Source organism: Cervus elaphus, chromosome 25 (assembly GCF_910594005.1).
Source record: "Cervus elaphus chromosome 25, mCerEla1.1, whole genome shotgun sequence".
Lineage (NCBI taxonomy): Eukaryota > Metazoa > Chordata > Mammalia > Artiodactyla > Cervidae > Cervus > Cervus elaphus.
Genome location: NC_057839.1, coordinates 36,928,538 through 36,949,248, shown reverse-complemented (window position 1 = coordinate 36,949,248; position 20,711 = coordinate 36,928,538). Strand labels below are relative to the sequence as shown.

Genomic DNA, 20,711 nt, shown 5'->3' with positions numbered 1-20,711 from the left:
TAAAATTAAAGAAACATGTATTCATTTCTTAGTCTTGAAATGAATATATGACACCAAGTATGCATATTTGGGAGCTGATGGTTAAATTGGAATTTCTTCAAATTAGCTTCTGTGTAAAAGATGGGGTCGCAAAGAGTCAGACATGGCTGAGCAACTTTCACTTTCACTTTTCAAACACAATACTTATTAAAAAAATAAGTAATACAAATGTGTCAATTTTTACCTTCCTTATTCAACAGTAAAAAGGACAATTTTTTAGATTTAGAATTTAGAGCAATAAAAAACATTTTTCCCCCTAAGAAAGAGTATTGTATCTCTTACGCTGATTAGAATTGCTAGCCGAAACAGATAGACATTTAGTTGACTTTAGTAGTATGTTTAAATCTACAGACAATCCCCTTTCCCATCTTCGACTATGCCTCTCTAACCATCCACAGAGCAACACTTGTCTATCATTGGGTATATCAGTCCTCATAGCACCTTAGATACAAATCTTAGCTTCTTTCAACTGTTTTCTTAGGACATCCATTTACTCCAATCCAAGAAAGCATTTTCCTCCCTTTTATACTTTAGTATAATAGACAAATAAAATTGTAAAATATTTGAAATGTACAATGCTATGATTTGATATACATATATATTATAAAAGGATTCATCCCGTTAAATTAGTTAATACATCCATAATCTCCTATGTTTATCTTATTTTGTGGTTTGTGAGAACATTTAAGTTCTACCCTCTTAGCAAACTTCAGTTATATAGAAACAGTTATTAACTATAGTCATCATATTTTACATTAGATCCTCAGAGCTTTTTCATCTTGTAGCTTAAAATTTGTACTTTTTATCAGCCTCTCCCTATTTCCCCCACCCCTCCTAACTCCTGGCAGTCACTCTTCTGTTTCAATGAGTTCACAACATTTTTTTAGATTCCTCATGTAATTGATAGCATGGGGTATTTGCCTTTTTCTATCTGGCTTGTTTCACTTACTATAACAAGTCTTCAGGTTTATCCATGTCATTGCAAATGATAGGATTTTCCTCTTTTTTAAGGCTGGATAAAATCCCACTATCAAATTTGAGATGTGCTGATGAAGTGATGTATCAAGGGCAGGCTTGCACAGTTTGATCTCCTGTTGGTGCCAAGGCTGTCATTGCCCATCCATCCATCTTTATCCTTTCTCAAAAGCAACAAATTCCTATCTCCCTTTGTCACTGCATGCATGGCAATGCCCTTCACCATCCCCCATCCCCTCCACTGCCAAGATTATTACTGATTGTTTTAACAAATGGGTGTCCCTCCATCAAAGAATTCTACTAGGGACTGCCAAGAAAATGTCATTTTATCTATTTTGTTACAAAAGTGATCAGATTATATGGAATTTTTTTCAAAGAGTAGTTCATTTTTTCCCAAAGGATTTTAGTTTTGAGAATATAATGTATTGGTAGTCATCATTAGCCAAGCTCATGACTTGTAGCTAGAAAAACATAAACACTAGGAAGCAAATTGGTTTCTCATTTCTAGAAAGACTCATTGGAAACCTGATTTCACAGCATGTCCCAGGTGCTTAAAAACTGTTATACTTAAGGTTTTGTCATTAATTAAATACCTTTATTAACATTTTGAGAAAAGTAAAGGAATGGCAAAAATTCTTTTATATATACATATATTTGCATATTTGTAAGCAATTATTAATAAATGCTTGGCTGTCTTTTCCTTTTAACCAGACTGCATAAATTTTATGTGAAACTTTCCCTCATAGTTATTGCTTCTAAAACTTTAATGATGTCTCTTGCTTTTTTCTAACTTTTCTGCATTAACATTCTTTGTAGTTATTTGATTAGCTATGACAAAATGGTAAACCTATACACAAATATTTTAAATATTTTTACCCCTTATAACATTTAATAACTATATTTTGACTTTAATTGCATTAATTTAGTGGATTATAATTTGATATAAGTACATTAATTGTCTTCCATGCTAACATTTTGGTTATTTCCTATATACAACCCATTTCTTGCTTTCACTGGAAGCTGAACAGGATTTTTCTATTTTTGTTTTTATTTTTACTGTTCCCCAAGGCTTTCTTCCTTGTGTTTTTCTTGGGTAGGCAACATCTTGCCATGAATATTTGAGCCATGACTAAAGTAAATCCACATGCTACTTGTTAAATGAGTTTTTTAAATGAAGTATTTGATTAATATGTAACAAAGAGAATTTCTAATACATGGCTCCACAGCCAAATGTCTAGAATTATCATAGAGAAATATAATTCTAGAAACATATTTTATATTTATTATTTGATTTATCACATAGTGGATCTCAGGAGTTGGTGGTAATAACCAATGAAATACTATGCTTTAAGAAGAAGGTAAATAATGTTATTTGAATGCATTTGCTAGTTTTGAGTTTTACATAAAATATTTTATTCTATTCTTTCAACTTTCATAAGTAATGAGGATGTTAGTTTATAGATGTTCAAAATCTTTGCCCAGATCATATTAGTAAGTGGTAATGCTCTTTCCCCAACTGCTCAAATTGATTCTTTTCTGATTTTTGCAGAACCCATGAATGATTAAAAATTATGAAATACTATGCTTTAGAAAGAAGGGAAATATTTTTGAATGCATTTGCTAGCTTTGTATTTTGCATAAAATATTTTATGATTAAAAATTTCAAGACAGTTACAACAGGGAACTAAACTCAGGCCCATCTGAATGCAGAACCACAGATGACTGCTTGCTTACACTCTCATGAAGCTGGCGCTGCTTGTGAACTTTAAGATGTGGCAATAAAAGGCTGGAAATGGTTGATTTTCTCAAGGAAAAGTTGAGACTGAGGTATGAATACAGGAGCTAGGGGGCTGAGAAGGTTGTGGGAACACAAGCTTACCAGCTTTAGGAATGTGCGGAAGTCCAGCAATGCATTTAGACATCAGCAGCTTAGAAGTCAACAGTTCAATGCCCTTCATTTAAATCTAACAAACACAAGTACCAAACTCACATTTGGGTTACACCTTTATTAGGACAATCTTTGGCAACATTGTCTTTTGGAACAGCTTTAACACCTTTGCAATTCATATCATCTTTGTCATATTTGATATTCATCTTCTCCATCCTGTATTAATATTGTCTTAGATCAGGCTGCCATACATAGCAAGGTACTATAGTCTAAGTGGCTTTAAATAACAGAAATTTAATTCTCACAGTTCTAGAGGCTGAAATGTCTAAGATTAAGGTGCTGGCTAACTTGGTTCCTGATGAAAACTCTCTTCCTGCTTTATAGATGGCCACCTTCTTGCTCTATCATCATATTATCTTTCCTTTGTACATACAAATGGGAAGAGAAACAGAGAGACAGAAGTAGAGAGAGGGGCACTTTTCCTCTTTTCACAAAGTCATCAATTCTATCCTATTAAGATCTAATCCTCATGACCTCATTTAATCTTAATTATCCCCTAAAAGCCTTATCACCAAATATGATTATATTGGAGGGGATGGTGGCTAGGACTTCAACATCTAATATTTTTTGGCAGGAGACAAAATTCAGTCTATAGCAAGTTTAAATTTTAAAATCCCAAGTGATGGATTTCTTATTTATCCATATTCAACTTGATGCTGTTTTATTTGGCCCATCTTTCTAACTGGCTGTCACACTGTGGGCTTTTATTTCATAGAGTAGACACTTGCATAGCTGTATTGCCATCTCATGCCTCAACACTTTTTAGGAAACCCTATCTTCATGTGGAAAAATTGATGGACTCCAAAATTTGTCCCCTCCACCAACCCTAATCTATGAAGATGGTAACAGGAATAAAGTGTCCTTTCATTTGTCTAGATTTACCTCATTGAATGGCAGTTTGGACTACAATAGTGATATTTTCCTGTATCAGAATAATTGTCTATACAGCAGAAGAACTGGCTGTGCTTCATCTATTGTAAGGAGTTGACTTGGAAATCTGCTGCTCAGTTCTTGATGCTACACCTAGACGGACATTGATTCCCTGGTGTCTGGCCAGTAGGGATGGTTAGTGGTTTTGGGAGCATGATTGATGAGGAACAGTTGAAATTCTTAGGAGAAAAGAAGATGTGGGGGACATGTATCTGATTTTAAATGTTTAAAGTCCTAGCATATGAAAGAGGAATTAGGGTCATCCCGAGTGCCTTCAGAAAACAGAGCTAGTATTAATGGATAGATATGAGAGGAAGGCAAATTAGTTTATGAGGAAGAACCTTTAAATGACCAGAGCTGTGCAGAAGGGGTCAGGGGGGTGATTCCTCTGAATCATGAAATAGGAAGCTTTTCTTCATTGATAATATTCAATCAGGGGAAGAATGTTTTATACCAGGGTCATTGTCCAAGACTGTCCTAGGGCAGGGGAATTGTGTTTAAGTAGTAGGGAATAGTTCTTAATTTGTGAAGCACCCTCTGGTACTCTGAGAAGGCTGATTTTCTGTTATAAAGTGCTATGTCAGGACTTCCCTGGTGGTCCAGTGGTTAAGACTTCCCCTTTCAATGAAAAGGGTGTGGGTTCAATCCCTGGTTGGGGAGTTAGGATCCCACATACCTTGTGGCCAAAACATAAAGCATAAGCAATATTGTAAAAAAAAAAAATCAGTAAAGACTTTAAAAAATGGTTCACATAAAAAAATACTTAACAAAAGTGCTATGTCAAGGAATGCATACTGTCTGTATCAATTTTCTAGGTATGCCATAACAAAGTATTTAAAACTAGGTGGTATCAAACAACAGAAATTTGTTGTCTCAAATTTCTACGGGTTGAAATTTCAAAATCCAGATGGTGGCAGGGGCAGACTCCTTCTGAAACCTACAGGGGAAAAATTTCATTCCTTGACTCTTAGTTTCTGAATGCCATCAATCCTTGGCATTCTTTGGCTTGCAGTTTCATTACTTCAGTCTTTGCCTCTGTTGTCACATGGCATTCCTTGTCTTATAGTGATACCAGTCATGTTTGATTAGGGCTCATTCTAATGATTTCAACTTAACATTTACTAAGACCCTCTTTCTAGAAAAGGTCATGTTGACAGGTAACAGGGCTTATGACTTCAACATATTCTTTTGGAGGACCCATTTTAACCCTTAAAAGCATCCCCAGGAGGCTGATACATTGCACTTTCATACTGGCTCTGTCCCTGCCATGCTCAATCATCTAAGCAAATCATTTACCTCTTGGCACTTCAGTTATGCTTCTATAAAATGAGAGTAATAACTTTCTCTAGCCAAACAACAGGGTCTGATGTGACTATGTAAAGTATTGAAACATGGACATGTGTTCTCAGAAACCCTCATATATAGACATGTTTATTTTAACCCTCCTATTATATGTGCACCTCTAAATGATAACATTTTTTCCCTTGAACATAATTAAGGAATGCAGTGCTTAATCTCTAACAGATATAAAAAATATAAGAACACTACAAAAGGCCAAAAGGCAGGGTCTGCAATAAGAACATGAGAAACAGCACAGCTTTATTTCATTTTGGAGGAATCTGAGAAAATGAACTAACTTAGTCAACACAACCTTCCCAGTCCACATAAGGAAGAGGAAAACATGAGACCTGGTTTGGGAATTTATTCTAAGATTTATGATCCAATTTTTTCACCATGGCAGTCACTTTGTTCCCACAACATCCTATTCAAAGACTTTCTGGTGACCTAAATCTGTCATTTACTTTTAAAAGTCCATATTTTCCATCCTGTCCTTGATTTCTAGCTACTGTTTGTGCTCATTGTTGACTACCATAAGTGAAAATTTGAAGAGGTGGCAACATGCTTGCAAACAGGCTGAATGGTCTGGCATTTGAGGAAGGATTTAAAAGAAGCATTTAAGTCTAAAACCAAGCAAACTGGAAGAATGTGTTCTTGGTAGCTTAAATTAATGGATATGAACTGAAAATGGCAAAAAAATAAACTTGAAAAAGAGCAAAGTTAAAGTACTCCTACTTCCTGGTTTGAAAACTTATTACAAAGCTACAGTAATCAAGACAGTGTGGTACTGGCATAAGGGTAGATATATAGATCAATGGAATAGATTTTAAGAGTCCAGAAGTAAACTCTTACATTAATGACACATTTATTTTTAACAAATGTACTAAGATAATTCACTGGAAGAAAGAACAATCTTTTAAACAAATGACACTGGGACAATGAAATATTCACATGTGAAAGAGTGAAGTTGGGGTATCTACCTCACACCATATACAAAAATTAACTCAAAATATTCATAGACTTAAACATAGGAACTACATCTAGAAAACTCTTAGAAGATAACATAGGAGTAAACCTTCATGACTTAATTTTAGACAGTGGTTTCTTTAATATCACACCAAAAGCAAAGATATAAAAGAAAATAACAGCTAAATTGAACTTAGCCAAAATTAAAAAGTTTGTTCTGCAAATGACATAATCAAGAAAATAAAAAAACAACCTATAGAATGGGAGAAGATATTTGCAAATCATATGTCTGATAAGATATCTAGAATATATGAAGAACACTGATGACCCAACACTATAAGGACAAATAGCTCAATTAAAAAGTAGGCAAAGGATATTGAATAGACCTTTATCCTAAGAAAATATACAAATGGCCACTGTGCACATGAGAAAATATTCAACTTCATTAGTGAGTAGAGAAATGCCAATCAAAAAACTACAATGAAATACCTACAACTTCAAACTAACCGGGATTATTATAATTAAAAAGATGGATAAGCAAGTTTAGTGAGATGAGTGTGTTGGAGAGATCTCTAAGCCCTGATGGTCCAGGATAATTTCATCAGGCATGAGGATCTTAGAGCAGAGAAAGATGAATGGAAACAGAGGCAAAAGTTCTAGCCAGCCTGCAGAGGCCAATGCAAATACCCAGAGCATGAATCACTGATCAGACACTTTCCACAAGCTTTGTGGCCCAATGAGGGGCCAGGGTCTCAGAAACCAGAGCACTCATAGCCAGCTGATGGAGATGATGGTGCATTTACAGTAGACCATTGAAGACTGTAACATACAGTTGATACCCACCCAAGCACTTGCAACAGAACCTGACACTGGAAGAGCAGAGGAACAATCAGGCCAGTCAGGAGCAGAAAGCTCTCTCGGACCACTTAATCTGTCAACTGGTCTACCTCCTACAGTCTGGGGCCATGGGTGGCCTGGAGCTCCAACAAACTGTTCTGCCCTTCCCAGGACTCTAGGAGTGATGTCAGAGTTGGGCAGTGAGCCCATCATCCAGGTAGCCCAACCTCCTAGTTCATCAACTGTGAGATTTTGAAGCTGCATTTCTCAGCCTTGACCTGTCCAACCATAGGATTGACATCTCTGCCTTGTACCACTCCAGCCTCTAGGATGACAAGAGCTGCCATGGAGACGAATACCAGGAAGACAAGAATACTTTGGGCTTCATTAACCCTGGTACTGATGAGCATAAGCTGTGTACTGATCTGATGACTGAAATCTTAAGTCGGAGAGACGTGAACTGCATTGAAGAGATCCTGCTGCAATATCCCAATTAGAGAGGGCAATCATCTCTGAGGAAGAAGTGACCCTGTTCCTGACCTACTACTGCAAGGCAGGTGCCCACCTTGATCCAGAAAACTTTGTTTTTCTAAATGATTGTTGCTCTGTCTTTTCCATCCTGGCCACAGTTTTGTGTGATCCAATTAAGGCCTTTCTGACTCCTCACTCCCTTCTGTGGTGGTTTCCTCTTCAGTTTCCAGCTGTGTGTGAAAGTTGAGCTGATGCTTGTCCGCTGATGTGAACACCCATGCTTTCCAGCTCATTTTGTACAAGTTGGAGAAAATTCTCAAGCAGGGCTTTCTCCAACTTGTACAAAATGAGTATTAATCCTCAGAATCCTCTGGATGGCTTCTATTCCCTGGACTCACTGAAGGAATACCTGGAATTTGCCAAGAGATACAACCTCCATGTCATCATAGATGAGATTTACAGGCTGTCTGTGTTGGATGAACACGAAAATGTTCTGGGCATGGAAAGTTTGTCTGACCTCAACAACACCCATGCGATCAATCAGTCAGTACCAATAAGGACTTTAGCATCTCTCGCGTTGGCTTAGGTGCTCTGTACACCCACAATAAGGAGGTGAGCCCTGCCGTGAGCTCTGCAGCTTTTCTGGCATCACCCAGGACAAGCCCTGTTGGCTGCTCCAGCGCAGAAAACAGATTGAAAAAGTTTATCTGCTCACTAACTCTCACAGGTGCATTACCAACAAGTGAAGGTTTTTAAGATCCCCTTTCTTAATTGTGGCTCTGGCCTCTATGTCTGAGTCAATTGGAACACATCCTGGACCTATATGCATGTGAGGAAGAGCTGCTCCTCAGTTGTGCTTCCTGAACAGCAAGCTGATGTCCCGTGGTGAAACCTACAAGTATAAGGTGCCTAGAATTTTCCACCTAATCATGGTGGGTAAACTCATCTGCTAAAACACACCAATGCATCAGTTCTATCAAGTGCTTCTATGGAGAAAAGGAGGATTTGATATTGAAGTGGCTGGAGGATGTGCAGAGGGAGTGAGTAAGCCCTCTTCCCCTAGTCAGTCACTCCAGCCAATCACATGCTCAGGGAGGCTTGTTATCAGCCCCTGGTCTAGAACGCTGGGGCACTGAGCTGAACTGATGCCGTGACTGAGCAAACAGTGGGCTCTTCCAGGAAGGGGCTCACGTGACTCAGTCATCAACCTCCTTCAGCTGAGCATCTGTCATTTTTGGAAGCTTTGCCTCCTTTCCTTATTTGCTAGCTATTGCATGTGCAAAACATTTTTATGGGATTGGAATGGGAAAGCCTACAGGAAAAAAGGAAACTCCTTGGGGCCCTGTTCAGTTGGATTTATTTTTGTCTTTGATGTCTTCTAAATTCCATATTCTTTGAAGTCCAGGCCTGTTCTTTTTCTTGTTGATATTTTTCATAATCACCTTTGGAAGTTAGATGAATTTTTGTCCTTTAAAAAATTCTAAGGGAGGTTACATGTGATGAATACTGTCAGGGGCAGGCCAGAAAGGAAGGGAAAAAATGACCCCTAACTGATGGAACATATTCCAGGCATTAGAGGCACTGTCCCATAGGATCCTGACAAGATCACACTGTCCTTGTCCATGAGTGATTGGATTGAATGGCAGGGTGGAGGCAGAATTCCAGAAGCTCCTACTTCTTCTTTTTCAGAAGGCTTTTAAAATGAATGTCTTGTGACAAGCCTGGGGTCTTTCATTTCCATCTCTGGTGTTTTCAGCTGTTTTAATCACACCACTTGAGTTTCTCTGCAAAACTTTTGCATATCTGAGATCTAGTGTGAACACTGCTGCTGAGAAATGAGTTGGGCAGGGACGACCACCGTTTTATAGATGATAATAGGGCTTTTAGAGACAACTGGTGGCTTTGGTCAGTCATTTGGATTTGTGGTCATCCTCCCTCTTGGGTCTAGGTTTGGGGGTTCTTGTGCTTCAGTAATAATGTTCTTTTATAAAAAAATAAAAACTAAAAAAAAGAAGTGTACCAAAAAATCCTAATTCTTCAAGTTTTTTTTTTTTTTTAATACCAGATAGTGTTCTTTAGAAATTGACTACAGCTAATAAAAAGAGAAAGGGAATTCATTGGAAAGATGAGGGAGCTACTGTGACCAGACATGCTCTTCTTAGGGCCTCTGAAATAGCAGCTAATAGACAGTCTTATCAGGGCACTGTCCCTAAGATGGGAGGGATGATACCTTCCATGGAAGAGATAGACTGTTTCTGTCTCCTGTTCCACAGATTCAAATAATAAAGTTGGGGGGGTGGGGGAGCGGGGAAGAATACTGTCACATCTACAAGTATGGAATCTCCCTCCATTCTTTAGGTCTTTAATTTCTCTCAACAATGCTTCTCTAGATTTTGGTGTAAAAATCTTATACATATTTTGTTAAATTTATCACTCTATTATGCTTTTCATGTTATCTTACATGTCTTGTTAATTAATTCACCTTCTAATTGTTTGTTGCTAGTATACTGAAATAAGTGATGCCTATAAAATGAACCTTGTATCTATCAAGAAAGTTGAAGATTCTGAGGTTTTACCATGGTGCTTTGTTTTGTACCCGTATTCAGTTGTCTCCAATTCTTCACGACCCCATGGCCTGTAGCCCACCAGGTTCCTCTATTCATGTAACTTTCCCTGCAAGAATATTGGAGTGGGTTGCCATTTACTTCTCCAGGGGGTCTACCCAACCCTGGAATTGAACCCATGTCTCTTGCATCTCCTGCATTGACAGGCAGATTATTTACCACTGTGCCACCTGGGGGACTTGAGGTTTTACCGTACTTGCAAACTAATAGATTCCATGGATGTTGACAGAAGGCAAGAGAAGCCTGGATCACAGACAAATGACAACTTATTAACCACAGTAATAGCAGTAATCAGAGTATTAATTTTTGCTTAGGTTCCCCAAGCCTTGCTTCCGACAGGGCAAAGTGAGGAGGATCGAGTGACGCCTGCATGTGCAATGGGGTGGGTTGCAGGAGAGGAAACCCACATTTAGGGACCCTGATTCTTTTGTAATGACCAGTAAGCCTGCCTAAAATTTGGCCCCGAGGGAGGCATTATTTTTACTATACTGAAAAATTGTATTCATGATTTTAGTTCAACAATCCTTGCTTTACAGATAAGGATTCTGAGCCCAGGGAGGAAAATCAAGCTTTTACATCCATTTCTTTTCTCCTTATCCCCATGGTGCTTATTCTTGGTCAATTATTACCTCAGGCTTAGCTTATTGTCACAGATTCCCATATTCATACCCATGTTCCTAAAGTTCTCCTTTGATTATTTAATTACTTAATTAAAATGTTATTAATTCTTTAAATAATGCATGTTGAACATCCCTTACTTTTCACCTATGTTCCAGGCTCTGAAGTAAACATGACAGATAGAGTTGTGCTGCTCATGCTGCAGGAAGTTTCTTTTTCGCCTTCTCGTAGGGGAGGCAGATAAGTATAACAACAAAATGTATGTGTCCTGTCTGAGAAGGAAATATGAATGTTATGAAGAAAACCAAAGAAAATCATAAAAGTATAGAATGATGGTGTAGAAAGTGCTATTTTTGATCCATCCTTTTTTTGAGGAGCATGGTGAACAGGTACAATAGTGAAGTAAGCGATCCTGCTAAGAAAAGATCCCAGGAGAAAGCACATCAGTAATGCTGCACTAAACAGCAAGGCCAAAGGCCCTAAGGCAGGAGAACTTTGATGTATTTGAAGAGCCAGAAATGGCAACCCACTCCAGTATTCTTGCCTGGAGAATCCCATGGACAGAGGAGCCTGGTAGGCTACAGTCCACGGGGTCGCAGAGTCAGACATGACTGAGTGACTTCACTTTTCTAGTGTGGCTGGAAGGGAGGAAATCTGGTGACGAATGGTGAGAGATAAAGTCAGAAAAGATACAGAACGGCCAAGTTATTAGAGTCCCCTATCTCAACCTGATGTTTCCTCAAATTTCAGTGAACAAAATACAGACCCTTGGACTGAGTAACCAAGGCTCCCCACTAATTTTTTTTCAACCTTTTCCAACTTTAATAGTCCCCTTACATGAATACTTCACATCAGCCCAACAGTCTTTATCAGACCCCAAATTACTTCTCATGGATCTGCTGTTAGAATGATTTTCCTTATGCAACCTCTGACTATTGAGATTGGCAGGATCTTCAAGGTCTAGTTCCAAAATCCTGCTTGTCAGTTCCATGGATGAAGTTGTATCTCCACATTAGACTTTACGTTTCTCTGTGTGTGTTTTGTCATTTCTGTGGTGCATTCCAGGTTCCTAGAGACTTGAAGATAGCACCTTTTATCCCATTTATATCTAGTGTGGAGCCTTATAGGTATTAAAATATGATATAAAGGTTATTTGAGGAAAGAATCATATGTTTACAATTTTGGAAGAAAAAAGTTCTTCTAAGTTGCATCCTCTCATCTGAAGAATAAAATAGGGAAATGATAGACACTATAATTTATTTCTATATTATTATTTATCTGATATTGAGTGACTACTAATATGAATGGGAAAATGTCATAAAATAATGGTCTAGTTTTTTTCCAAGTGTGGTAAATTCTCACGACTCTGAGACCCCATGTGGAACACTCCAAGCAAAGATACTGGAGTGGGTTGCCATTTCCTTTCCCAGGGGATCTTCCCAACCTAGGGATCAAACCAATGTCTCCTGCATTGGCAGGTGGATTCTTTACTGCTGAGCCACCAGGGAAGTCCCCCTTAAATAAAAAATACTTTTTAATCACTTTTCATTTGGAAACCTAAACAGTGTAAACTAATCCATCACTTATGAATCTCCAATTGTAAATAATGAAACTATAAAATTGTAGGTATGGCTATGCCAAAGCCTTTGACTGTGTGGATCACAATAAACTGTGGAAAATTCTGAAAGAGATGGGAATACCAAACAAACTGACCTGCCTCTTGAGAAATCTGTATGCAGGTCAGGAAGCAATAGTTAGAACTGGACATGAAACAACAGACTGGTTCCAAATAGGAAAAGGAGTACGTCAAGGCTGTATATTGTCACCCTGCTTGTTTAACTTATATGCAGAGTACATTATGTGAAATGCCAAGCTGGATAAAGCACAAGCTGGAATCAAGATTGCCAGGAGAAATATCAATAACCTCAGATATGCATATGACACCACCCTTATGGCAGAAAGTGAAGAGGAACTAAAAAGCCTCTTGATGAAAGTGAAAGAGGAGAGTGAAAAAGTTGGCTTAAAACTCAACATTCAGAAAACAAAGATCGTGGCATCCGGTCCCATCACTTCATGGCAAATAGATGGAGAAACAGTGGAAACAGTGGCAGACTTTATTTTCTTGGGCTCCAGACTCACTGCAGATGATGACTGTAGCCATGAAATAAAAAGACGCTTTCTCCTTGGAAGAAGAGTTATGACCAACCTAGACAGCATATTAAAAAGCAATGTAAGTAGTAAGTAAGACATCACTTTGTCAACAAAGGTCTGTCTAGTCAAGGCTATGGTTTTTCCAGTGGTCATGTATGGATTTGAGAGTTGGACTATAAAGAAAGCTGAGGGCTGAAGAATTGATGCTTTTGAACTGTGTTGTTGGAGAAGACTCTTGAGAGTCCCTTGGACTGCAAGGAGATCCAACCAGTCCATCCTAAAGGAGATCAGTCCTGGGTGTTCATTGGTAGGACTGATGTTGGAGCTGAAAGTCTAATACTTTGGCCACCTGATGGGAAGAACTGACTCATTGGAAAAGACCCTGCTACTGGGAAAGATTGAAGGCAGGAGGAGAAGGGGATGACAGAGGATGAGATGGTTGGAGGGCATCACTGACTCAATGGACATGAGTTTGAGTAGGCTCTGGGAGTTGGTGATGGACAGGGAGGCCTGGCGTGCTGCAGTCCATGGAGTCGCAAAGAGTTGGACATGACTGAGTGACTGAACTGAAATGAACTGAACTGAACTAAAATAATATTTCTTTTAAGAGTTTCAATAATCTCAGAAGATTTTATCAGTACTGTTGCTGACAAGGAAATTGTACAATTTGTTACAAACACATTTAGGAAATTGGAATCGATTTTTTCTCAAGGCTTTTATAAACTCATCTTTCAAGACCTGCTAAAATTTTGATGTCTCACAGTAATACAAGCAACTTTTTGCCCAGTTTATCTCTTTTTTCTCTTTCTCTTGCTTTTAGTCCTTTTTCTTTCCTTTCAAATTATGTTTTCTTTGTTGTTTTGTTAAAATCATGCATGCTAATTTTAAAGATCAAACACTTAGAATATATATAACCAAAATATTATCCACATAAAAGTAGAATTTTAATGTAATATTCTTTAATCTATATTTTTTGTATTTGACTTAGCATTATTTCATGGCTAACAATAAACATAGATTTTTATCATTATTTTAATTATCTTGCAATATTTGTTTGCATATTTGTGCATACCTAGTTCCCACACCTCCCTAAGGGTCATATTTCTAGTTTCAGAATAAACTCATTATCTTCCACTGATATAATGGAGGAATTATTGTTATGAAATAAAGCTTCAGTGAAATAATTTGCAAGCAGTGTTATACATTTAAGGATGCTTTAATATTTGTAGTAGCATCAATTTTTCAATAGCAAATATTTGGCCAGGTGTGACATAGACAACATATATTTGAGGTTGGGTGAGTTTCTAGAGGTGAATTGAATTAAATGCTTTGTGATAAAGTTATTTTTACCCTAGCTCACTGATTCTTAATCTTGGCATACATATTACATTCATATACATGCTTTGAACTTTTAACAAATATTGACATCCAGACCGTATCCCAAACCAGTGAGATTAAATCTTTGGATGAAACCAGAGCTTCTGCTGAGTCTAAAGAGAGAGACTTTTTCCAAAGTAATTTGTGCAGAATTTATAAAAATTGTGTCCTTTCCATTTTGAGGAGAATGGAAGCTCATCTTAAAATTGGGGAAATACGTATACATGTGGAGTTTGTTCATTCTAGTTTGCAGAATCTCTTTTTGTGTATGCCACCTACTGCTAGATACTCTCTGAGAATCAAAATCAAGCATTTGGATGGTTTTAAAAGAACCTTTTATGGTTACTTATCTTTCTAACAAGTACATGCCACAGTGGTTGCCTTGAAGGCTCAATGCTCCTGGAAATATATAAGTTTGTGGAAACTTCATTCTAAGTGGAACATTCAATGCAGAATCTTGAATTAGCTGAATTAAAGTCATAGATGGCTTTCTTGAAAGAGAGTAAAATGTAAGAATGGGGAGCAAAATAGAAAAGATGAGAGGAAGTATATTGTCACTTTACGTGACTGAACTGAATTTTGATATGAGTGATGCCTCAAAGCCATAGGTGTAAGTAGTGACAATATCTTATTATTTATTTCACTAGCTATAGAAATAAAGGGACCTTTGTCTACCTGCACAAACTTCACAGCCCCAAAATCTAAAGCATCCAATAAAGGCGGTTTTCATCTAAATAAAGTCTACAGAAAGCAAAGTTTCCAATGGAACATTGACAAATGATAGGCAAAAATTTCTCACAAACACATTGAATCTTTTGCTTTCTTTTCTTGTGTTCTTTTTTTTTAAAATCACACATAAAATGATGGTAAAGGGCAAATTAGAACTAAATGGAAAACTTCTGTTTTCAAATTAATATTGTTTCAATTCTCAAGTACCTGGAGAGTTTGCATTTTGAGTAGAATTTTAAGATATAATGTCATGAAAGAAAGGAAATGAAAATGTATTTGTTGTAGATAAGAGTTTGTAAAATGGGTGAAAATGCAGAAAATAAATCAATATAACTGGATTTTCACCAAATTATTACTGGGTGGATGTGGATTTTGAATCTAAGAGTATTGCAGAATACATCTCACACCAAATAATTCAGTGGTGCTTTTTTTAAAGCAGCTATAACATATTGAAAGAATAATTTGATGCCATTTTATGTTAAGTATGGCTCACAATAAACTGTGGAAAATTCCGAAAGAGATGGGAATACCAGACCACCTGACCTGCCTCTTGAGAAACCTGTATGCAGGTCAGGAAGCAACAGTTAGAACTGGACATGGAACAACAGGCTGGTTCCAAATAGGAAAAGGAGCACGTCAAGCCTGTATATTGTCACCCTGCTTATTTAACTTATATGCAGAGTACATCATGAGAAATGCTGGGCTGAAAGAAGCTCAAGCTGGAATCAAGATTGCTGGAAGAAATACCAATAACCTCAGATTTGCAGATGACACCACCCTTATGGCAGAAAGTGAAGAGGAACTAAAAAGCCTCTTGATGAAAGTGAAAGAGGAGAGTGAAAAAGGTGGCTTAAAGCTCAACATTCAGAAAACTTAGATCATGGCATCTGGTCCCATCACTTCATGACAAATAGATGGGGAGACAGTGGAAACAGTGTCAGACTTTATTTTTTTGGGCCCCAAAATCACTGCAGATGGTGATTGAAGCCATGAAATTAAAAGATGCTTACTCCTTGGAAGGAAAGTTATGACCAACCTAGATAGCATATTAAAAAGCAGAGACATTACTTTGCCAACAAAGGTCCGTCTGGTCAAGGCTATGGTTTTTCCAGTGGTCATGTATGGATGTGAGAGTTGGACTGTGAAGAAAGCTGAGCACCAAAAAATTGATGCTTTTGAACTATGGTGTTGGAGAAGACTCTTGAGAGTCCCTTGGACTGCAAGGAGATCCAACCAGTCCATCCTAAAGGAAATCAATCCTAAATATTCATTGGAAGGACTGACGCTGAAGCTGAAACTCCAGTACTTTGGCCACCTCATGGGAAGAGTTGACACACTAGAAAAGACCCTGATGCTGGGTGGGATTGGGGGCAGGAGGAGAAGGGGACGACAGAGGATGAGATGGCTGGATGGCATCACCGACTCGATGGGCATGAGTTTGAGTAAACTCCGGGAGTTGGTGATGGACAGGGAGGCCTGGCGTGCTGATTCATGGGGTCACAAAGAGTCGGACATGACTGAGCTATTGAACTGAACTGTGTTAAGTGTAATTTGCAAGGGGTTTCCGCGGTGGCTCAGCAGTCAAGAACCTGCCTCCAAAGCAGGAGGTTCAGGAGATACAGGTTTGATCCCTTGGTCAGGAAGATCCTCTGGAGGAGGAAAAGGCAACCCACTTCAGTGTTCTTGCCTGGAGAATCCCTATAAACAGAGGAACCTGACCAGCTACAGTCTATAGAGTCACAGAGTCTGACACAACAGAAGCGACTGAGCACGCACGCACGCACTTACTTTGCGAGTTATGTTTTTTGATTGTTTGAGTTTAAATCCATAAAGTTTATGGATTTACATATGGATTTACTATATGGATTACTATAGCATACCCACATTGCTGCTATAGCATAGCTTATTGTTTTAGCAAATATTCCCTGATCAAGGATGATTATTTAATAGTAGACAGTCCTATAACTTCATATGAAAGTTATATGGAAAAAAATAAACAGGGTCACTTTGACAGTGGCAGTGGTTTTCAATACTTAGAAACTTGGCAATATTTAGGTAAAATGTTAAGATAAATTATTTCAATGTTTTAAAATGTTGGGATAACCTTTAAGTATAAAGTTACATTTTCTCTTCTCCACAAATTAAATTATGTTCTATTTAAAGAGTTTGCTTTAGATAATAGCACTTCACAGATATAAGGATTTTGCAAAAGCTCTTGTAATTCAGACAACTAGCACTCTTAGAGCACTGGGTTCACAAAATGGTTTAGAAAACTGTCAAAAATAGAAGAGATCAATGAAAATTTTTCAGAAGAGCAGAATTTCCAAATTCATCACTAGAATCAGTCAGAGTTTAAGTCATTTTTCCTGGGAATGATTTAGGACAAATAGGTATCAGATGGTGGGACTGGACTAAAAAGTGTTCTCTCTTTTTTTTTTCTTCTAGTTTTACTGAGATATAATTTATATACTGTATAAGTTTAAGAACTGTATAAGTTTCTAGTGCACAGCATAATACTTTTAGTTAGATATATAACGAAATTATTACCACACTGTTTCATGAACATCTATCATCTCAAGTAGATACAAAATAAAAACATTTTTTCCTTATGATAAGGACTCTTAGGATTTACTCTCTAAACAACTTTCATATATAATGTAAGTAGGGTTAATTATATTTATCATGTTGTATATTGCATTCCTAGTACTTATTTATCATATAATCGGAAGTTGGTACCTTTTGCCTATCTTTATCCCATTCCCCCATTCCCACTCACCATGCTATTTTTTAATCTTAAAAGCACATATGTATATCAATTAAATAATTTAGTTATGATCACATTTTTTTTCACATCACTATTTTTTTGTTTCAGTTCTGTTCTAGTATGAATTCAGAACTGCATTGTTTTGAAGCAGTGTTAATTTCAGCATATGTGAAAATTTTGTTCTAGAGTTGGATACTGTTATTTTATTTTGTACTACATATGATAGTGGTGGAGGGAAGCTACAAAAAAAAAAATGTACAGTATTGGGGAAGCCTAATTGCATATGGTGATGAGCACATGTGATTGTAGCCAGGAGCACTGATTTCCAGCTTAACATTTGCTTCATTCTCCTTGTATGACCCTGGCTAATCATTCAGCCCACCTGTGTTTCTGTTCCTTCAATCAAAGGGAGAGAATAATTTCTATCCATTCATACAAAAATTATAAATTCTTAAAGTGCAGAGATCTTGACATTTTCAAGAGTTTTTCCTAGCAATTTTTTTTTACAGTTCTATGCACTGGTAAGCTCAGTGGGTAAAGAATCTGCCTGCAATGCAGGAGACAGTTCAATTCTTGGGTCAGGAAAATCCCTTGGAGAAGGGATAGACTATCCACTCCAGGGCTTCCCTTGTGGCTCAGCTGGTAAAGAATCCACCTGCAATGCAGGAGACCTGGGTTCAATCCCTGGATTGGGAAGATCCCCTGGAGAAGGGAGAGGCTACCCACTCCAGTATTCTAGCCCAGAGAATTCCATGGACTATATAGTCCTTGGGGACACAAAGAGTCGGACAGGACTGAGCTCCTTTCACTTACACTTCAGGCGCTGGTAGGTACTTGAAAATAATTGACCTGATGTTTAATAGATGAATGAAATTAATCCAGGCATTAGGCATACAATTTATTAAATTACTATTAAATAATTATACCACGGTATTGTCAAAGAAGACATATAGATGGTTTAGGAAGACATATGTCATTTAATTACCTTCATTAAATCTAAGACAGTAATAATATGATTTAGCTGAATATCACTGCTCTGGGCTCAGAAGGCTTAGGGTCCAAGAACAGCCTGGAGTCCCATGAAAATCATTAATCCATGGAGTTGCCTGGATAGAAATGTTTTCTGAGGTCTTCTTCTCTTTGTCATTCTATGGCAGAGGAAAGCAATGGTCTTGTATCCTAGACCAGGTGTTTTTGCTTCTTTTTTTTGAGTTCTTCCTTTCATGACTTGGTCAAGTCCTTGACTGCTCTAGCTGGCTGACTTCTCTAAAAGGTTGAGGTAGGTGTTCACAAGAGTTTCTCAGGTTACGAATTTCAGATCGTTTACGGGGCAATGTCCGTTTTTTTGTTGATTCTTATTTTCTATTCACATTTTTAGTAAATTAAAACAAGGTTTCCTTCTGTTTCTGTGTTCAATAATGTTTGTTGTCACCTTACTGACGCTTTATTTCTGAATGAAACAGATGACAAAATAACAACAGCAACTCTGCAATACATTTTAAAGGAGAAATAGAAGAGTTTGATTCTGATCCTTCTTTGCCAAGGAATCTGTGGGGCCTTTTCGCAGTCCAACTTGTGCAAGGCTTAATCCTGTTTCAAGGCAAAACATTTCCAAAATTGCTAGTGAATGTGGAGCATACAGTTCTGGAATTACTCCTGGTAACTTGAACAGACTATTCTGCAAAATTTCATACTATGGGAGAAAGGAGACCACAGTGACAGGAAGGCCCTTCTTGCCAAATGGGTGAAGTTAGAAAGAAAACACAATGTTGACATGAAGGAAAAACAAAGAATTGCTTGAATTTCTTTAGAGAATGCAGAAAACTCCACAATTGTTTTACTATCTGGTAATTATTAAGGATGCTTTAAATTTGTTGTGCCATAGAAAGTTAGGTATTGAAACAGAATGAGTATCTATTAACATTTTAAAATATTATATTTTTCTATCTTTCTCTTTAAAGAAATTCCTATGGCTGATTCATGTTGAGGTTTGACAGAAAACAACAAAATTCTGTAAAGCAATTATATCTTAATGAAAAATGAATTAAAATGAAAGACAAAGAAATTTTTTTTCCAAGAGATTTATTAGTTTACAAGGTTTAGATTCACCCTGATCCTTCCGTGAGGATCCCAGCTCTCTCAGGAATTCATGTTGTTTACAGGTGTATACTTACCTAGACTGTAGGTGGCTTAGCATTATTTCCTGGCTTCCCATTCATTTGTTTGATTGTCAAGGCAATACATGGAAAGATGAGTCTGAATACCTGGGTCTTACTCACTGTTAAATCTTATTTGGTGACACTGAGCAAGAATCTCTCTAGGCTGTTATTCTAAACTATTTCAATCCTCAAATTAGGATCCCAATACCTCTCTGGGTCATTTAGGATGTCAGGGAAAACTGAAAGCTTTATTGAACTTAAAAAAAAGTTTAATTGAAATCAATTATGTTCTTCTCAATTAGGGTACATAGTCTGAAAGAAACTGTTTCTTTACTTTTTTAAAGCAATAATAGCAGTTTAATGTAAGACCACATGTGGTAATAAGAGCATGTTACCCCACAAGTGGTCTCATGCTGAGCAGCAATTCTGGCTGAACATCATTATGTGCATTAAATTATTTAATTAATAAATCATAATTTGGTAGGTACAGACTTTTAAGGCAAAAGAAATCAAAGGGGAAAAGGAACACTGTATTTTTTGAAGAGTTAAAAATGATAACCCATGCACTGGCTTATCTATAGTGTTCCAGCTCCAGGATTCTAGATCAGGGGTTGGTAAACTTATTCTGTTAAAAGACCACATAGAGACTATTTTAGACTTTGTCTGCCAAATGACTCTGTCAGAGCTACTCAATTTTGCCACTACAGTGTGAAAGCAGCCACAAACAATACATAAACTAATGGATTTGTCTGTGTTCTAGTAAAACTTTATTTAAACACTAGCAG

At 37.4% G+C, this 20,711-nt stretch overlaps 1 pseudogene; it reads left to right on the top strand.

The window, feature by feature from the left end:
• The window catches only part of LOC122683645, a 33,332-nt pseudogene extending 24,875 nt beyond the window's left edge, over positions 1-8,457 (top strand).
• Positions 8,458-20,711: the final 12,254 nt, after the last annotated feature.